A 19486-nucleotide genomic window follows, 5' to 3' on the forward strand; every position below is an offset into this window, starting at 1 on the left:
GCTAACGATATGATTCATTTTTCTGTAAGAGTAAGCAACTGACCAAGGATGAGACATAGTTCCTTTGATGATTTGAATAAGATCTTCGTTATCACTCTCCACCTCTATTTCAACAATTCCACAACTAATTCATAAAAGGGGATCAGATCTAGTAGGCAGAATATGGTAAGCACATTCAATGAGAACTTGAACTTGCTTACCACGTTGTGCCTACCTGATCCATAATGGCATAAAAGAAGTCCATCAAGAAGAGCAAAAAACTCAGCTTACAAAGAGGTTGCAACACCATAGCAATTGTAGAAAGTAGAATAAAATTCTCCATTGCCATTTCTAACAATATCGCCCACTCCACTTTCACCCAGGTTCCCACAACTAGCACCATTACCATTTAGACCTCGTTCACTTTTAGGTAAGTTATTTACCTAGATAAGGGCATTTATCCATGTTCTTTTATTGTTCATGTAAATAAGGCAATGACCATTTTATCCATAAAAATCCATTATTAAAAGGGATATTTTTGTCTCGTTCAAGTGTTGACAATTTTCCCCCTAAGTGGGAAACTTATTTACCCACCTAGGAGATGGGTATCACTTATCCGGTTAAGTGATACCTAAGAAAATAAACTTTCTCTAGTCTCCATATAACTATGAAAAAAGAACATGGGATTCTTGGTCAATTGGAACCAAAATCCCATTGACCAACTTTCCCCATCTCAAAATCCAAAAAAAGAATGCCCCCCTTAATTTAAATCCAAAAAAAGTGAGAAGGAAACTTCCACCAGAGCCATGTGGAAGTTTTGTTCTAAAGAGCATTAATGCATTTAACAATTCAAATTCCAATTCATAAGGAATTAAGACTATTTGGAACATATTGTAGGTAGGATGATTAGAGATAGATGAGCTCCTTCAGCTTTTTCTTGTAATGAAAATTGAAATAGAAACCTAAAACGTCATTTATTTCTTTGATGTTCAAAGAAAATGAGAGAGAGAGATCCATGGTTCTATTCCTCTAAAATACCAGTATGTTTGAGTTCGAATTCTACCAATATCAAGATTGAAATCATGGAAAGCTTCGAGTTCTGCCATCATCAAGATTGAAATCATGGAGACCTACACAACATGGTGAAACTGAATTGGTAACTTATACACCGAATCATCGTTTAATTGGATTGCGAATTTGCAGGCCAATCAGCACAAGAATGTCTTTTGTTATCTACAGAGGGGAAAATGGATAATTATTGAAGTACCCTTAGCCTTAGTTATCCATGTATTAACTAAATTATTGTTTAATTGCTACCTGTAACAATTTTGAAAAATGGGGGGCACATGAAAAGACAAGCCATTGTTGCCAATGAAAATATAGGGGTATTTCTTTTAAAACATATATTTGTTCCTTCTATGGAAAGGAAGAAAATGCCAAATTAGCTCCCAATGCTAATATCTTAAATTATGTTGTTTGAAGATTTGCTAAGGGTCTTGTGGCTGTTAATTAAGATGTAAATGCAAATTTGATCAGAAGGTAGCTAGGAGTGCAAATTTGGTTCATTTTGCATGATAAATTTTGTATTGCATTTGATTGTGATGGATACAAATACAAATTTCAAGACTAGAACTTACCTATTTTACATTGACCAACAAGGAATGCAAAATTTTCTTTCATAATATCATTAAAATATATTTACTTTCTTTTCAGTGTAATTAAAGGCCATATTCAGTATTCTTACCAAATATCTGCAAAACCAAACCACAATGCAAATTTGCCTCAGTTTTGCATTTGTGCTCTTACCAAAATACAACATTCAGACAAGTCTTGTCAAGTTTTTAAGAACCCCTAGAAAATGCATCCCACACCACATATCTGAAACAAAGGTACAAATTTTTGAGGGGTACAAGAAAAAGAATGTGTATCCTTTGCATTTCCATTATTTAAAAATTATAATCAGGAAGTTATTTTTGGCTAGTATTATTTTCTTTGCTTAGTATGTATTTGGTTGCAGTGCAAATAAAGTTGTACTGATGCAACGTAATGGTAGTGCAAATTTTGATTTATTTTTGCTTCAAATTTTATCTTATTTTCAATGATTGCAGTGCAATTAAGATAAAATAATATGAAGCAGAAAAAAAATAAAACCCAAAACAAAATTAAACCAAAATTTGCATTATTTTTATTTGCACTTCTATGCATTTGTACTAATGCAAATAAAATTGTACTGCAATCAAACACAGTCTTCGAAAAAAAAAAAAAAAAAAAAAAACTATTTCTATGAACATTTGCTCGGGTCCTCAGATTTCAATACCACTACCCACCTTAACTTTCTCATGGTTTGGGAGAAATAGTATTGAAATCTGAGGACCTGAGCAAATGTTCATAGAATAGTTTCTTTTTTAATCTTTTCTGAGAAAAGCAAACAAAACTAGCCAAAAATAACCCGCTGATTTTAATCTAAGGACCCAAGCTATTGTTATTGTTTGAGCATCTACACAGCCCAGGATCAATGCAATTACAAATTTCTAAGTTGGAGCACCTACTCGTAGCTATATCAGATTTTTCCAACAAGTTGGCCAAATCCAGGATTTGTTTTTGATATTGGTCCAAAGTGATAGATAGCTAGAGAGGTTGAACCAGAAACCAAACCTTTTCAACAACTCTTTTTTTTTTTTTTTGCCTTGATCTCTCCTACAAATTTGTACTTCTACTCTCTATAAAATGCTAAACAAACTGATGCATTCACCCAAATTCAGAGCCTCAACTAAACATTTTCTTACACCTCTGAGCCATATTACTTGTCCAGCTTTTAATATAAGGTGTTCCAGCTTAAGCACCTGTTAACACAATCATGGCATATCACTTCCAAACAGCCTTTCATCTATTTCTGCTGCTCACCACTTTATCATTGATGACCGGCCATTCGGTGCTGGCTGCACGGGGTCTTCTCGACACGACCTTCCCGACAGTTCCCAAGCTTCCAAAGCCTGAATTACCAACTCTGCCGACTATCCCTTCCTTTCCTAAGCCTGAATTGCCACCTTTACCTGAAGTTCCAACTCTGCCAAAGCCTGAGTTGCCGCCGGTGCCTGAAATTCCGACTCTGCCAAAGCCTGAGTTGCCGCCGATGCCTGAAATTCCGACTCTGCCAAAGCCTGAATTGCCTCCTCTACCTGAAATTCCATCTCTGCCGAAGCCCACATTGCCCACATTCCCTTTCCTTTCCCCACCAGATTCACCCACAAGCCCTTAATTAAGTTGTGGCATGCTCAGAATCCTATGCCTTGGGGTACTAGTTAAAGGGACTTTCTCTTTTCTTTTCTTTCTCAATTTGTCCTTTTGGAGTATGTCTCTGTCACTCCCATTATGTGTTCTTTGGGTTTTTATTTGGCTTAGTTCCTGGTTATCCTATCAGATTACTGTTTGATTTCTGGTTTGGTGTCTTACTGAATTAGTGCAATTTAATGATCTAAGAACATTACACTAAATTCAATGTCGATTTGCAGAAGCTGCAATGCATGTAATATTAGTAATTACATCGCCTTTCATGGTTTCATTGATTGAATGGAACAGTTAAATAGTTTGAATTGAATAATCTATGGTTCAGCCTTAATATTGGGCCAGTCAATCATGATCCTCCCCGTCACGTCCGTATACATGGGCCCACATATCTCATCTGGCCCAATACCGTCGAGAGTCGCTTAACTGTACCCTGTGGGGACCCCATTGCTATTAGGGTTTATGAAAAGATTCTCAACATTAATCCATGAGGCCTCTCAATGATTTATGATGGCTGAGCTTTCCAGAGGAAACGCGCAAATTGGTCGTTGAAGCAAATACTTAACAACTCATAACCACCTCCATTAAGCGAAATTCAATAAGAAACTTAAGGAGGATACATCATATCATAGTCCATGGAGATGGTTCTAGAGATGCAATAGGGAAGGGGTGCCCATCATTTATAAGAAAATACACATTTTATAATATTTAGGCTGTATTGGAAATGACGCAAATATGTAGAGTATAAAATGGTCCATATAAATTGTAAAGTTGGGTTAGTTTTGCATTGACAAACTTACCTTCTTATCAAACAGATTTTTAGCTATAATGGAAAACAAACATGAATTCCAATAAAACATATGCCTTTTTTTATCAAAAGTCCACTTGAATGCAAATTTACTTCTTTTTTATTGATGTACTTTTACATCTTATTATCAATGTAAAATTGCATTAAAACTTACGTTTTGTATCATTTGTCAATGCATAAATGTAATGTAGCCAAACACAAGCAAAAGTGAACGAAAATGCAAATTTACCCTAAACCGGGATTTACACTCTATTTGCATTATTTCCAAACGCAGCCTTAAGGATCTCATGAGCAAGATTGTTAACTGATCGAGGAACTGAGAGAAGACGCATAGGGCAAATCGAGATTTCAACAATCTAATATCTTCTACAGTGCCCCCTTATGGCTGAGAACCTCCAGAGACTTGGGTTGTGAACAACATCAATATTCAATCACCTGAGATGAGAGCCTGACTCAAAAATCTCACAATCCAGGAAAAACTTTAGGGCCCTGCTCTCCACATCTGTAGCTCATAATCACCTCGCTTTCTCTCTGGCAGCTAGAAGATAGCTGATAATTAGTTTTCAAATAAGGGAAAATCTATGACCAATCATAACCCTCGGTGAATTTTGATGAAAACCCACCTGATTGGTTACCAGCTTTATAATCCCGGTTGATTGTTTGTAAGTTTTTCCCGTATTATGTCATCATATTTTTTCACGGTAGAAGATTCTTGTTGCTTTTCTAGCCAAAACTGACGGAAGCATTTAGGAATTCAACCATATCTCAACTTTCTAAGACCATTTGATTCTACCACTATTCCTGAAGTTGGATTTAATGTACCACCTCAAAACTCAATATGACTCTATACGAGCTACATAATAACATCAAGATTTTGGAATATCTTCAATCTAATAAAGCAAGATGAAATCGTATCCAATGCTTGAAAAACACCGATCTGTCGAGATTTATCTCAGATTTGGCAGCTTTTTTTTATACGAAAGGATACTCTCCCAGCAGAATCCAGGCAACCCATTTGGTTTGAGATGAGACCTAGGAAAGTTGCTACAGCTGCTGCCTCAATGGCCAGTGCCTCTTATTCTTAATTCTTATTGCTTTTCTACCCCAGGCCCACGTGTATCACTAACTAAGCCACATATTGGGAATTCGTCATGTACTCGGAATTTGGATTGGGAAATTTGTATGGTAATTCTTCTCATGCATGTATCTAGGCGTAGATTCCTGGTAGTTTCCTAGGCGTCTTTAGCTAGATGTGATTAGTAGGTTAGGTTCCTACTATAAGTAAGTCTCCTACTTCTAAAATTCAAGCGTAGATTGTATGTATATATATGATCGTGCCTTGCATAATAAAACACAAAAAAAATCTCCACATAAATTTTCTCATGGTATCAAAGCGTGGTGTGTTCGAAGAGACCCACCAAGTAGGCGTCGGCAGCTACTTGAAGAGCAGTGCGCTCTAGAAATATAGATCTGTTTTGAAGTCCTGAGCGATCTCACGGACGAGACGCTGAAAGAGTAACTTTCGGATCAAGAGCTCCGTGCTCTTCTGATACTTCTTGATCTCTGGGAGGGCAACAGTTCCAGGACTAAACCAGTGAGGCTTCTCCACTCCTCCGGTTGCCGGTGCCGACTTCCGAGCCGCTTCAATTGCCAGTTGTGGTGGTTTTATGCAGAAACAGAGAAATTCCTCAGCGACGACGAAAGATTGTTCATCTTTCGCCTCTACTAGTTTCGGTGTTGTTAATCAACCAAACTAGAAGACCTCTCCCTGGTTTCTTAGTTTTTCTATCCCTCCTTCAACGCCAAACTGAGGAGTTGCAGAACGAACCCTTGTTCGAATGGAATCCCTGTGCAGCTTTGGTGGTTGACGTGCCAGACAACCTGGGTTTCTCCTCAACCAGAAGCGAACCACCTTCCTCCCACTGAAGTTTGACCAGTCATTGTAGCATCCGGCGATGACCTGGAACCTGCGCGATCAGATAATCTCTCCCATCGAAGATCTTCTTGGAGAATGTCATCCGCGACGTGGTCACCTACACTGAATGCGCTCGACGGAAGACTGTCACCACTATGGATGTTGTCTATGCCCTCAAGCGACAGGGTAGGACCCTCTGCGGCTTTAGTGGTTGATCATGGAACATCTCTGCTTTGCAGGAATTCTTCTGCATCTTTATGCCAGATTCAACGTTTGGCGAGGCGTGGTGGAGTGAAGCGTATCAATGGTTTGATCTATGAGGAAACTCGAGGCATCCTCAAGATCTTCTTGGAGAATGTCATCTGCGACGTACTGGAACCTTCTCTCCCTGTTCAAGTGAACCTAGACTGTTCACTCTCTTCCAACAACGGCGATACCGAATTCCCTTTCGGAACAGTGCACAACAGTATCAGGAGCCAAAGCTCCAAGTTCATTCCTGCCAGTCGACGATTCAGAGGATAATCAAAGACTGTCGTGTTTCTTATTATTTCTTTCTAATCGGTTACCATGGCTGCCAAGAACGGAAGGAACTCAAGTAAGTCAGAATGGTGGGGGGACAGACCCTGTGGTACGTCGACCGGGCATGGAGCAGGTCGAGGAAAAGGGGGTGGACCCTCTGGCGGACGTGACCGAGGTTCAGCAAAAACTCATGCTGCTCAGTCATCGGCAGGGCGTGAGGTGGCTGCTAATGCAACCGTAACTGACAGGACCGGACTAAACGGGCTTAATGACGAACAATGGCAGACTCTTGTAAGAATGCTTGATGGTTACAAAACTAGGACTAATGGAAAACTCTCTGGTAAGAAAAATTCTACTGATTGGATAATTGATTCTGGGGTGTCACACCATATGACTAGAGAAATTGATTTATTGATGGATGTACGGAATATTACACCGTATCCGGTGGGACTTCCCAATGGGAAGCAAACCACTATAGTGAAGGAAGGGACTTTACATTTGGGTGGAAATATTTATTTACATCATGTGCTTTTTGTACCAAGAATGAACTACACCCTTATTTCCATAGCAAAATTATTGCAAGAGATAAATTGTACTGTCACTTTTACTGACAAGCTATGTGTGATACAAGACCAAACCTCAAGGATTCTGGTTGGAGTGGGTGAGCAGTGTGATGGGGTCTATCATTTTAGAGGAGCAGCATCGGTTCGGGCGAATAGAACAAGAGGTATGGATGAATGAGAGTTAGGGCATCGCAGATTAGGGCATCCATCTAAACAGATATTATCTCTCCTTTCTAAAGTAGATAAATTAAATAGTAGAACTAAAGGAGATAAGCCATGTGATGTTTGTTACAGAGCAAAACAAACACGGGAAATTTTTCCTGAAAGTAAACATACAGCTGATGATTGTTTCTCTCTAATTCATTATGATACATGAGGCGCCTATAAAGTACCTGCCTCTTGTGGTGCAGTTTACTTTCTAACCATTGTTGATGATTATTCTCGTGCAGTATGGGTTTATTTGTTACTGTAAAAAAGTGAAGTAACACATATTATTGAGAAATTTTGTGCCATGGTAGAACGTCAATTTGGCAAGCAAGTCAGGACTGTTCAAAGTGATAATGGAACAGAATTTAAAAGCTTGAAATCATACTTTGAGACTCATGGCATTCTGCATCAAACTTCGTGTGTTGGGACACCGCAACAAAACGGTCGGGTGGAGAGAAAACACAGGCATATCTTGAATGTTGCGAGAGCATTGAGATTTCATGCAGGCCTGCCCATTGGTTTTTTGGGGGAGTGTGCTTTAACCACCGGATACTTGATAAACAGGACATCTTCTTTTGTACTTGGCGGGAAGACTCCGTATGAGGTACTGTTCAGGACGCCACCTCAATACGAGCAAATGAGAGTATTTGACTGTCTCTACTATGCTCATTGGAGTCCTCGAGACAAGGATAAGTTTGGAGAAAGGAGTAGGAAGTGTGTTTTTGTATGTTATCCCTACGGAAAGAAAGGTTGGCGCATAAATGATGTTGGAAGAGGTGAATATTTTGTCTCCTGTGATGTAGTCTTCAATGAGAATGTATTTCCATATGCTGCTAATCTAAAAGCAACTTTGGAAGACAACCATGGGCCAGCCATTGCACCAGCTGATACCATGGTTGATGATGATGCTCTTCACAGCCACAGAGGAAATAAAAACAGGGGGAGTGATGCAGCCAACATTTGTGATAGGGGGAGCCTTGAAAATAATGATGATGGAAGAGAGGAGGAGCACGAAGATGAAGAGAGTTTGCAGGAAATGGGAACTAATGGCAGTGAGGACAGAATTAGTGTGGTTCCAGCACCACAAATGGCACTAGAGGAGCAACTTGGTAGGGGACATCGGCATCGCACGCCGTCTGTTTTGTTGAAGCCCTACGTGACCTACACTGCTCGATGTTAAGACCCCATTGACACTCAAGCCAACCTTGAATCAGAGTCCTCAGGTACGACTCCCTATCCCATAGCGAATTATGTGACATGTACTAACTTCTCTGCTAAACATCAAGCATTCTTAGCCGCAGTCCCTGTAGGAGCCGAGCCCACCAGCTTTTCTGAGGCAATGGAAAGTGAGAAATGGAGAGAAGCTATGAGGAAGAAAATCCAGGCTCTGGAGGACAATGGTACTTGGACATTGGAAACTCTACCTCCCAGAAAAAAGGCAATAGGGAGCAAGTGGGTTTATAAGATCAAATACAATTCAGATGGGATGGTTGAACGGCATAAGGCATGCTTAGTTATTCTCGGGAACAGACAAGTTGAGGGGTTAGATTACAATGAGACTTTCGCTCCTGTGGCCAAAATGACGACAGTCCGCACTTTCTTAGCCGTGGCAGCCGCTAAGAACTAGGAGTTGCATCAGATGGATGTACATAATGCATTCTTACATGGGGATTTGGATGAGGAGGTATACATGCAGTTGCCGCCAGGTTTTGCATCTAAGGATCAAACAAAAGTGTGCAAACTGAAGAAATCTCTCTATGGATTACGTCAAGCTCCCAGATGTTGATTCTCAAAATTAACAACGGCCTTGATATAGTTCGAGTTTGTTCAATCGTATCCTGACTACTCTTTGTTCACTTATTTCAAACACAATGTTCGTCTGCACGTGCTGATATATGTTGATGATTTGATTATTGGGGGAAATGATACTATAGCCATTGTGAAATTCAAAGAGTATCTCAGTCGATGCTTCCAAATGAAAGATCTGGGTCCACTCAAATATTTCATAGGTATTGAAGTAGCTCGTGGTCCTGAGGGAATATTTTTATCTCAACGGAAGTATGCCCTAGACATTATCTCGGAATGTGGACTATTGGGGGCCAAACCAACGTTCGTTCCCATTGAACAGAATCATCATCTTGCACTGGCCAAGGGTGCTCTGATGGATAATCCGAATCAATATCGAAGACTAGTATGGCGGTTGATATACTTAACCATCACACGGCCTGAGCTGTGTTTGTGTTCATATCCTGGCCCAGTTCATGCAGAGTCTACGGCAAGAACATTGGGAGGCAGCTCCGCGTATAGTGCGATATATGAAAAGATATCCTAGACAAGGTATATTGTTGTGTTCCGATAGCGATCTGCGTTTGTATGCTTATTGTGACTTTGATTGGGCAAGCTGCCCGTTGTTGCGACGATCGTTGACCGGCTATTTCGTTCTGCTGGGGCAGTCACCAATTTCCTAGGAAACGAAAAAACAACACACTATGTCGTGCTCCTCGGCAGAAGCAGAATATCGTTCGATGGCTACGACAAGCTGTGAGTTGAAGTGGATGAAGAAACTTCTCTTGTCCTTGGGGGTGGCGCATGATGAACCTGCGCGCTTATATTGTAATAACTAGGCAGCTCTGCATAACGCTGTGAATCCAATGTTTCACGAGCGGACAAAGCATATTGAAGTTGACTGCCATTTTGTTCGCGATGAGCTGTGGCATGGGAACATTGTTACTCGCCATGTTCGAACCATAGAGCAGTTGGCTAACATCTTGATGAAGGCTCTTGGGAAAGATCACCTATTTCCTTGAAAAATTGGGCATTCGAAATCTTCATGCGCCAATTCGAGGGGGAGTATTGGGAATTCATCATGGACTGGGAAATTTGCATGGGCAATTCTCTCATGCATGTATCTAGGCACAGATTCCTGGTAGTTCCCTAGGCGTCTTTAGCTAGATGTGATTAGTAGATTAGGTTCCTACTACAAGTAAGTCTCCTACTCCTAAAATTCAGGCGTAGATTGTATGTATATATATGATCGTGCCTTGCATAATAGAACACAAAAAAAAATTCTCCACAGAGATTTTCTCACCACACTTTCAAATATACTTGCCTCTACTCTCTTTCCGCCCCCACCCCTCCCCGATGAGACCGGATGTGCTCCTCACAGAGGGTGCCTCACTCGCACATCCTACCATGCATTGAGAACATCTCCCATACTTTTAAGTTATTATTCATGGGAGATATTCCCAATGCACGGTGGATGTGCATGTGAGGTGACCAAGTGTGAGGAGCAGATCCCGTCTCGCTGCTGATATTAAATAATCCAGATCATTTGATCTGAAAAATCTACTTCTTCCAAAGCAAATAGTTTTCATTGTGAGCTTGACTGATATTATAGAAGCCATATAAGCCTAGCTCAAGAGAGTTAAACCTCCTGCTAAAGGATTATAGCTATCACCAAAATCGCACAATAGCCCACAAATATCCCAGAATCACACCTTTCCAGCATCATGAATTCATAATATTTATATTTATTGATTTTATTAGTGTTAATTGTATATCCAAAATTTCAGGCAAGATTGATCATCGAAATCCCAGAATTTTGGAATATTTGCCGAAATTTTGGCCGAAATAAATTCACCCAAAATTTCACATATTTCATGTCTTTTGCCATAACCAGGAAACCAAAATTACACTAAAATTTAAAATAATGGTTGTCTAGTAAGGACAAATAGAGTGCCCAAGCATCGTTTAGTTGTCATCTGTTTGGTCATATTTACACCTCAAGACATTGGCCCAAGATTCCCCAAGGCTTAGTTTGGAAAGAGTACAAATACAAATATATATAGTAGAAATACATAACAAAATAATACAAGATACAAGGTTTTACACTCTGCATATTGGTATTTATACTCCTTCCAAACTGAGCCCAAGGAAAAAAAATGAACATACAAGTTTCAGCTAGCTGCGTCACATGTTAATGCAGGCAATGCAGCTACGTGTGCATCTATGACTAAATAGGTCACACCAGTGCGGTGGTAGAATAAACTAAAGAGCGAGTGGTCAGTCAACCAGTTAGTAGGAGGGTTTAGTGAGTCAATATAGCTCTTAAAATGAACTGAACAAGTACTATATTGCTTAATATAGTTCTCAAATTGTAACTGAAAGCAAGTTTCTTTCTCATTTAACCTTTCTAACCATTTTGATGCACTTAAGAAGAAAAATAAGACAGAAATGGAAAAGAAAAAAAATGAAAAAGGTCATATGCGAGCAACGTATGAATTTGCTTGTGTCACATATCTTACCCATCGATATGGATTGTGGGTCTTGGTCTTCTTTTCTATCTGTAGGTATCTTACCTGCATCAATAAAGCAAGGGAACTAGGCACCTTGAGAAGCATTCATAGAAGAAAATAATTACATAATATTAATATGGTACTTCAGCATACTGAAGGAGATAAAAAAGGAGGGGTAAAATCTAATGTTAAGGCCATTGGTATCAGAATTGATTCCATCATGTAATTGACATGCCCCATATTAACCAACAAATCCTCACCTCCACATAGTCATTGGATGAATTTTGGAGTCCAGAACCTCTAATTATGAAAGTAGGTTTTTTCACTAGAATCCCCAACTAGGAACATACTTCAGAAAAACTTGATAAAAAAACACGGTATTGCACAAAGTTGTAATTACTAAGAAACACTCAAGAAACCCTTGCGAAACAACATTAACACCTTAAAGTGTATTGATATGCTAACTTTTTTTTATTAAAAAGGTAAATTCTTCAAGTAAAAACAAATGAAATTAGTACATAAAGCTGAACAATGACAAGAAAAAATACAAAAGACACACTTTGGCTACTAAATTAATTCTTCAAGAGGGGAAAAAGAAAAAGAAAAACAATTTGACAAATAGTGTCCAAGAAAATTACCTCAGCTACTATAAACAATGGAAAATACCTCTGTCACAGATTACCACAAGCCTCCATTTTTGTTCATTTTATTTGTTTCAGTAACTTTAGAACTATGTGCTAACAAAAGATAAAAAGAAGATACAAAATTTAATGGGCATGACCTATAAGAAAAAGACTGAAACACAGCAAAACAGAAACCAAGAAGGAAAAGGAGTTCCAAAATGGATTTTTAAGTATATTTACATTGGTCAAAGGGGGAGAACCTATGAATATATGTTTACAGACACAAACTAAAGAAGAAAAATGAAACAAAAAAATATCCCAATCAACTCAAAAACAGAGGGAAATTCCTCAAGAGAATAATGCTAAAAATGGCAAAAACTTGGGTATAAAGGGCTACAAAATCCAAATAACGTGCCATACCATGGAAGATCATCTGTACTGAATATTAGAAAACACAATCACTATAGTGCACCTTTACTTCATAAACTCACGAACACATACATACATACACACAAAGCACCGGAATCTCCTGCAAGCATGGGTATCCAGCTACATCTACCTATGAATTTAACATACATGTATGGGCGATATTCCCCATGTGCAGTTGGATTATGTGTGTGTAGAGTTTTTGCTTCCAGGAGATCCGAACTCACATATAAGGGGGTCATTGCCTTGGTGTAATGGAAACATATAGGTAGGTGGGTAGGTAGGTAGGTAGGTAGATAATGCAGATTGCAATTATTGAAAGACTACTTCACCTGAAGCCTGGAAGCATTGTACATAGGTATTGCGAAGGTCATGCTTACTGGTCCAGCTTCCCTCATGATATTTCCTGTACAGAAACAAATTACAATCAATAATTTACAAGAAATCCAAGACAATGTTTTAAAACGCGGAGGTGTGATGCGAGGCATTCCACTACCTAGAGGTGTAAGCCTCCTGAATACAAGGAGGCATAAGCCTCCTTAAGAGGAGAGGGTTAGGAGGATGAAGAGGAAGGGGGGATCTCATTTTTTTTTAAAATTTTTAATAAAAATCTTTTATGTTAAGAAGAATAAAGATGCATAACATTAGTTGAAAGGGCAAACCACTTCCTTTTCCCTTATCTTTTCTTCCCTTCCCTTTCCTTTTCTTTTCTTTCCTTCTCTTTTTTTCTTCTCTTTCTTTTTCTTTCCCTTCCCATTCTTTTTCTTTCCTTTCCTTTCCGTCTTGACACTATGGTTTCTTTCCCTTCCCATTCTTTTTCTTTTTTTCTTTTTTTTCTGTCTTTTTATATAAGATGTGCATGAGGCGCATCAAAGCGCAAGAGGCGTATGCCTCTAGCACGCCGCCTCAGAGGTGTCAGCGCCTCTGGCATATGCCTCAGGGCGTTTTGGGAGCACCTCGCCTGGAGGCACACCTCCAGGCGTAAGCCTCGCACACCTTTAAAACAGTGATCCAAGAAACCATAGTAAGCATGCAGCACATATGTGTATGAAGCTATAATCAGAAAGAGGAAGTCTTACCATGTGATTCCTGTGAAAGTGTGAGCTTTGCACGTAGAGTATGTTCTGATCCACCAACAACCTGGAACATATTGATCAATATTTAATACAGTGCAAGGAACAAAGCTTGTATAAGTCGAAATGAGCCCTCTTCAATAGTCTAACCATTTATTGGGAAGAAAGGAAGGTCAAAGCACTGATAAAAAGATCTTGCCTTTTTTAAGCCCCATTCAATCCTCTTATTTGCTTCCCTGAAGTCAGTTGTGTTTCCAACTGCTCCGGGTTCCAACTCAAAACTAACCCTGTAGAAAATTTTTCAATACAGGACGGTCAGATTACCTTTAGTAAGAAAAACATAATCCTATGTTTTTTTCCTTCAAACCCAGCAAACATTTCATTTTCATCTTTCATTTAAAACTAAAATAAATGAATCATCCAGCTCAATTCCAAACCTTTCTCAGTGAAGACATAACCAGATGCTCTACACTATAGTGCTACAAAACCAGAAGGGTTTGCAAGTTTTTTCTTCTTGTCAAACTAACAATGTCAGAGGATTTTATTATTTTCATTAACATTTCAAGCATCAATATGATAAAAGGAAAAAGCCTGAAGGCATAAGAATTTCCTCATGCATGACACACTTTGTAACTAGGGCTCCGCTTGGGAAGTGGGTAAATACAAATATGTTCAGTGAAAATACAAGTGCTGTCATTTTCATGAACCTTAAATATTTGTATGTACACTGAACATTGTATTTGCACTCTTACCAAATGGAGCCTTGGGAGTAAATCAAGTGTCAAGCAGCAGGGAGAAGCCATCAAATCTGAAAAGCTTCTAGTTTCATGAGCCCTTATGCATGTGCATGTCCCTGTAGATCAAACAGACTTCAAGAAGTCCACATATAAAAGTACTATTTATTAATAAGATAATGACCAAGACATTTATGCTACTTAGGACCATGGTTTGTAGTTCCGGTATCCATGAACTAGAGTTGGAGAAATTTCAGAGGTATTTTGTTAATTTTACTAAGATATTTGGAAAATTTAAAAAATCAGAAAAGTTTTCTAGAAACATGGAATTAGTTAATAAAAGAAATATAATTGCACATTTTAGGCCCAAAACCATAGTAAAGATATATAAATCAAATAGGAAAAATTAAGAGTATAATAGGTATGTTTCTCTGTCTCCCTTTTGGTCTTTAGCCATCTTTTCTTTTTAAAAACTTATGATGATTTTAATGAAATATTGAAAAGCTTTTAATATTATTTTAAAATTTTAAATTTTAAATATATACTCTACAATGAAATCTGAAATATCACTGATATATTGGCAAAATATTGGGGATATATGAAGAAAAAAAGATTCCCGAAAAATTTCATATCGTCACCTAGCAAATGAGGATATATCACCAAAAATGTCAATATTGCAAACCATGCTTAGGACCAGATTGCACAAATATTTTTATCACTAGAGAAAAGACCCTATTGTCTTTTAAAGATGGCAGGCTTTTTATTTTATTAATTTATCTTTAATAGTAATAGCATTTTATCAAGGAGAAAAGGGAAAGATGTCAAAAAAGGCAACAGTGATAAAAATAAAGGACTCAGAGATGAAGCAGTGAAATAAGGAAATGGAAAGACTACACCAGTAAAGAATACTCACACCAACTCTTTTTCACTAACACATTGTCTAGCAAGGTCACCAGATAAAATGTGATGCAGGACCACAAGCTGCATGAACACGATGTCAACCTATGTGTTAGTATTCTATCGGCATTACTATCCTAGAATTAAGGATCATTATCTCCTTAATTCTAGGAGAGATAGTCCTATCGAAAGTTGGTGTACATATTCTCCTTGTATTCTAATTTAGCTAGCCGATTTTGTATCCCTGCCCTATTATAACTAAGGGCTGCCTGTTTAAATAAACAACAAAAAGAAATATTCCTTTTTCTCTATCTGTCTTCTTGGTTTTGTTTTCGTAGCCCAGAGGAATGACTTCGGCTTTCCAATTCTGCCATTGGACGAACATCTTGGCTTTTTTTTCTGGGACCATTCCCCTTGCAATCACGAACCTCAAGAGTGTTGGAGCTCCATAGTTCTGGGTTGATGATCCAAGCTTCTCCACTGACATCGAATTCTGGGAGTACGCAGCACGAGTGAAGTCCTAGTAGAGCTTGACCCCATGGCAGTGGTGGCGATAGCGGTTGTGGGAGATGGATTTTGAACCAGGTCAATTTCAGAAGAATGGGAAGGATGAATGGAATGCGTATCCTCCCCTCTGAGGTTCTTCTTCCGCCACCATTGATAGTTAGTTGTCGCTGGCAGTGTTGGTTCACAGTCGCCATCATCCACTTTCACTCTCAACAGTCCACCAGCGCATTCGATCCAGATTTCATGTTTTCGACTCTGAAAACTGAGTTGTAGTAGTGTACCTCCAATGCCCAAACACGTGCTCACGATGGGACAGCAATGTAGGCTCCGCTGATGGACACACCCGAACAGCAATGCAGTGCATCGTCTCGGAGGCTCCTGGGTATTGTCTACTTCGAATGAAGTGCATACCTTCTATGTAATCCCTGAGACTGATTTGGTGGTTCTCTAAGGACTGTTTCGATCAGTCTTCTTTTGGGCTGTTTTCTAGTAAAGGGCAAGTACCAGGCTAGTGTTTGCTTCATAGGAACGAGCAAAGTTCCAGCTGCTTGCATCTGGCAAAGCTTCTTGACATCGGTCTGTATTAAGCTTTTCCCGTGATTTGTGCTGCTCCAAAGATCTGTGTTTTTTCTCATGGATTCATCTGAAGCTGCTCAACATATCTCTCATCCCATCACTGTTACCTTCGATGGATCCGATTATGATTTATGGTCCCAAGAGGTGTGCAGTTTCCTTAAGGGGGACGCCTTCTATGGTGATATGTGACTGGTGAGATTCTCAAACCTACTAAAATTGCTGATGAAACGGAAGATAAATTTGCTAAACGACTAAAAAAATGGGACGGAAAAAATCATCAAATATTGACATGGTTTCACAATACTTGTATTGCAAGCATCAAGTTGGAATTTTGCAGATATGACTCTCCTAAAGAGGTATGGGAATTCCTACAAGCTCGTTATTCTATTTCTGATGATGTATATCAGTTTCAGTTCTATAGGCGTCTTCACCGTATGAAGCAGCAACCTAAACAGACCATTCACAGTTATGTCTCTGAATTACAAGTTTTTTGGGATCAGCTAGCATAGTGTGAACCTGAATGGGATAGTACCTCTGCAGCTACTACTTATTCTAAGCTCCGTGATCGCCAACGTGTTTGGCATCCTCTGATGACTTTCAGGGATGAGTATGAACCTAGTAGTGGTACTCTACTTCATTGTAGCCCATTGCCTTCCCTTGAAGTTGTAATCAAAGACTTGCTCTCTGAAGAAACTCGACTAAAAATACTTCGGAATGAGTGATCCTTATTATCTACCGATGTTGTTCTTGCTACTCCTGCTTCTTCTTCAACTCCCTTTAAATCTTCAAAGCGGACTTTCTGCAATTACTACAAGAAGACTGGTCATACTATCTATGAGTGCTATCGATTGCAAGCCAAAAAGGCGTATGGACAGAAGTCATCATCCGTGGGTTCTCAGGCTTCGAGTTCTACTGCAGCTGCTGCCACAAAGGATTCTTCTGATAACACCTCTCTAAAATTTTCTCTTCGAGAACTCCAAGCCCTTCTTCACCAGCTCCAACCTACTTCTAGTATGCCTTCTAATTCAGTCCTGTCCGTCACTCCAGGTACTCCCTCATCATGGTATTTTGATTCTACCCGTTGCAATCATATGACATCCAATTCATCCCTCTTTACTTCCAAGTCACATCCTTCTATTGCACCAATTGTTCATACTGCTGATAGTTCCACCTTAACTGTCAAAAGTGTAGGAACTATTCAACACCTCGCTTATCACTTCCTAACACTTTTTTGGTACCTCAATTATCTTTAAATCTTATATCTGTTGGATAATTATGTGAAGTTGGTTTTGAAATACATTTCCCAAGTCATTGTTGTATTGTGCAGGATCCACGAATAGGGAAGATCATTGGGATAGGCCGTAAGGTTGGGAGACTGTTTGAGCTATCATCTCTTCAATTGCTATCCCTTGCTGTTGCTGTCACCTCTAGTGTCTGGCATACTCACCTTGGTCACATTTCTACCTCTAGATTAGGATCTTTAATTTCTAATGGGTGTTTGGGTCCTGTTAAAACAACTCACCTTGATTGTGTTTCATGTCCTCTTTCAAAACATCATGCTTTGTCTTTTAATATAAGTGATTTTGTTTCTTCTGCACCTTTTGATCTTATTCATTCTGATATTTGGGGACCTTCGCCTCATAATACCATGGGTGGTTCGCATTATTTTGTGATTTTCATTGATGACTTTTCTCGATATACATGGATTTATCTCATGCGTAATAAATCTGAACTACCTACAATTTATATTCAATTTGCCACCATGATCAAAACTCAGTTTTCCTCTATCATCAAAATTTTTCGCACTGATAATGCCATGGAATATCGAGATTCTACCCTTATCCAATTTCTTTCACCAAATGGAACTATCATTCATAAATCTTGTCCCGGTACCTCTCAACAAAATGGACATGCAGAACGAAAACATAGGCATATTCTTGATATTGTTCGAGCTCTTTTAATCTCTTCCTCTTGTCTTGAACAATTTTGGGGGGAAGCAGCCCTCACTGCGGTTTATACCATCAACCGCATTCTCTCTCCTATTATTGGTAACATTTCTCCTTATGAACGACTGTATGGTCATTGCCCTGATAACCAATCTCTTCGTGTGTTTGGTTGTGCTTGTTCTGTTCTATTACAACCTCATGAACATACCAAATTGGAATCAAAAGCACGTCTATGTTGTTTTCTCGGGTATGGAATTGAACATAAAGGATATCGGTGTTGGGATCCTCTTTCCCAACGACTTCGCATATCTCGTCATGTTACCTTTTGGGAACACAAAATGTTCTCAAGTCTCTCTCCATTTCGAGTTACTATGACACCTTCACATTTCTTTACTGATCCTACTATTTTGCTTTTTCCTGATGATTTACCTGCAGGTCCGACTACTTCTTCCTCTGATAGCTCTAACAGTACTGCACAACCTGCAACCTCTCCGATTACATCTACCTTGGCTATGGATCCTCCAACTCTACCTTCTTCTGAGCCCTTGATTGCTCCTGATGAGTTTGACTCTGACCGTTTTGATGCTCCACTCCGTCGTTCTGGTAGGGTCATTAAACCTTTCGTTCTTCTTCGTGATTTTCATTGTTATTCTACCATTGTATCTTTATATGACCCTTGCACTTATCGCGAGGCTAGTACTGACCCTCTAAGACAGAAAGCAATGGCAGAAGAAATTCAAGCTCTTACAAGCACTCACACTTGGGATTTAGTTGACCTGCCTCTAGATAAATTCGTGATTGGTTGTAAATGGGCCTACAAAATCAAGACCCGGGCAGATGGTTCTATTGAGAGGTATAAAGCTAGATTGGTAGCTAAAGGGTTCACACAGGAGTATGGCATTGATTATGAGGAGACTTTTGCCCCGGTTGCTCGTCTCATCTCTGTTCACAGTCTTATTGCAATTGTTGCAGCTAAGCACTGATAGCTATTTAAGCAGGCGCCTCGAGCATGGTTCTCCAAATTCAGCCCTACTGTTTGTCAATTTGGTTTTAAATCTAGCACTTATGATCATGCATTGTTCATCCGTAAGACCTCTCAGGGTTGTGTACTTCTCCTCCTTTATGTGGATGAC

At 39.2% G+C, this 19486-nt stretch overlaps 1 long non-coding RNA gene across 1 annotated transcript; it reads right to left on the reverse strand.

The window, feature by feature from the left end:
• Window positions 1-11389: 11389 nt before the first annotated feature.
• Window positions 11390-14037, reverse strand: LOC104608594 (uncharacterized). The gene is made up of 4 exons (XR_016081342.1): window positions 13893-14037; window positions 13700-13760; window positions 12953-13026; window positions 11390-11634 (listed from the first exon to the last, which is right to left on the reverse strand). It is a non-coding gene; the product is annotated as an uncharacterized LOC104608594 (long non-coding RNA).
• Window positions 14038-19486: the final 5449 nt, after the last annotated feature.

The sequence above is a fragment of the Nelumbo nucifera genome, chromosome 1 (genome assembly GCF_055504915.1).
Source record: "Nelumbo nucifera cultivar China Antique chromosome 1, China Antique-T2T, whole genome shotgun sequence".
Lineage (NCBI taxonomy): Eukaryota > Viridiplantae > Streptophyta > Magnoliopsida > Proteales > Nelumbonaceae > Nelumbo > Nelumbo nucifera.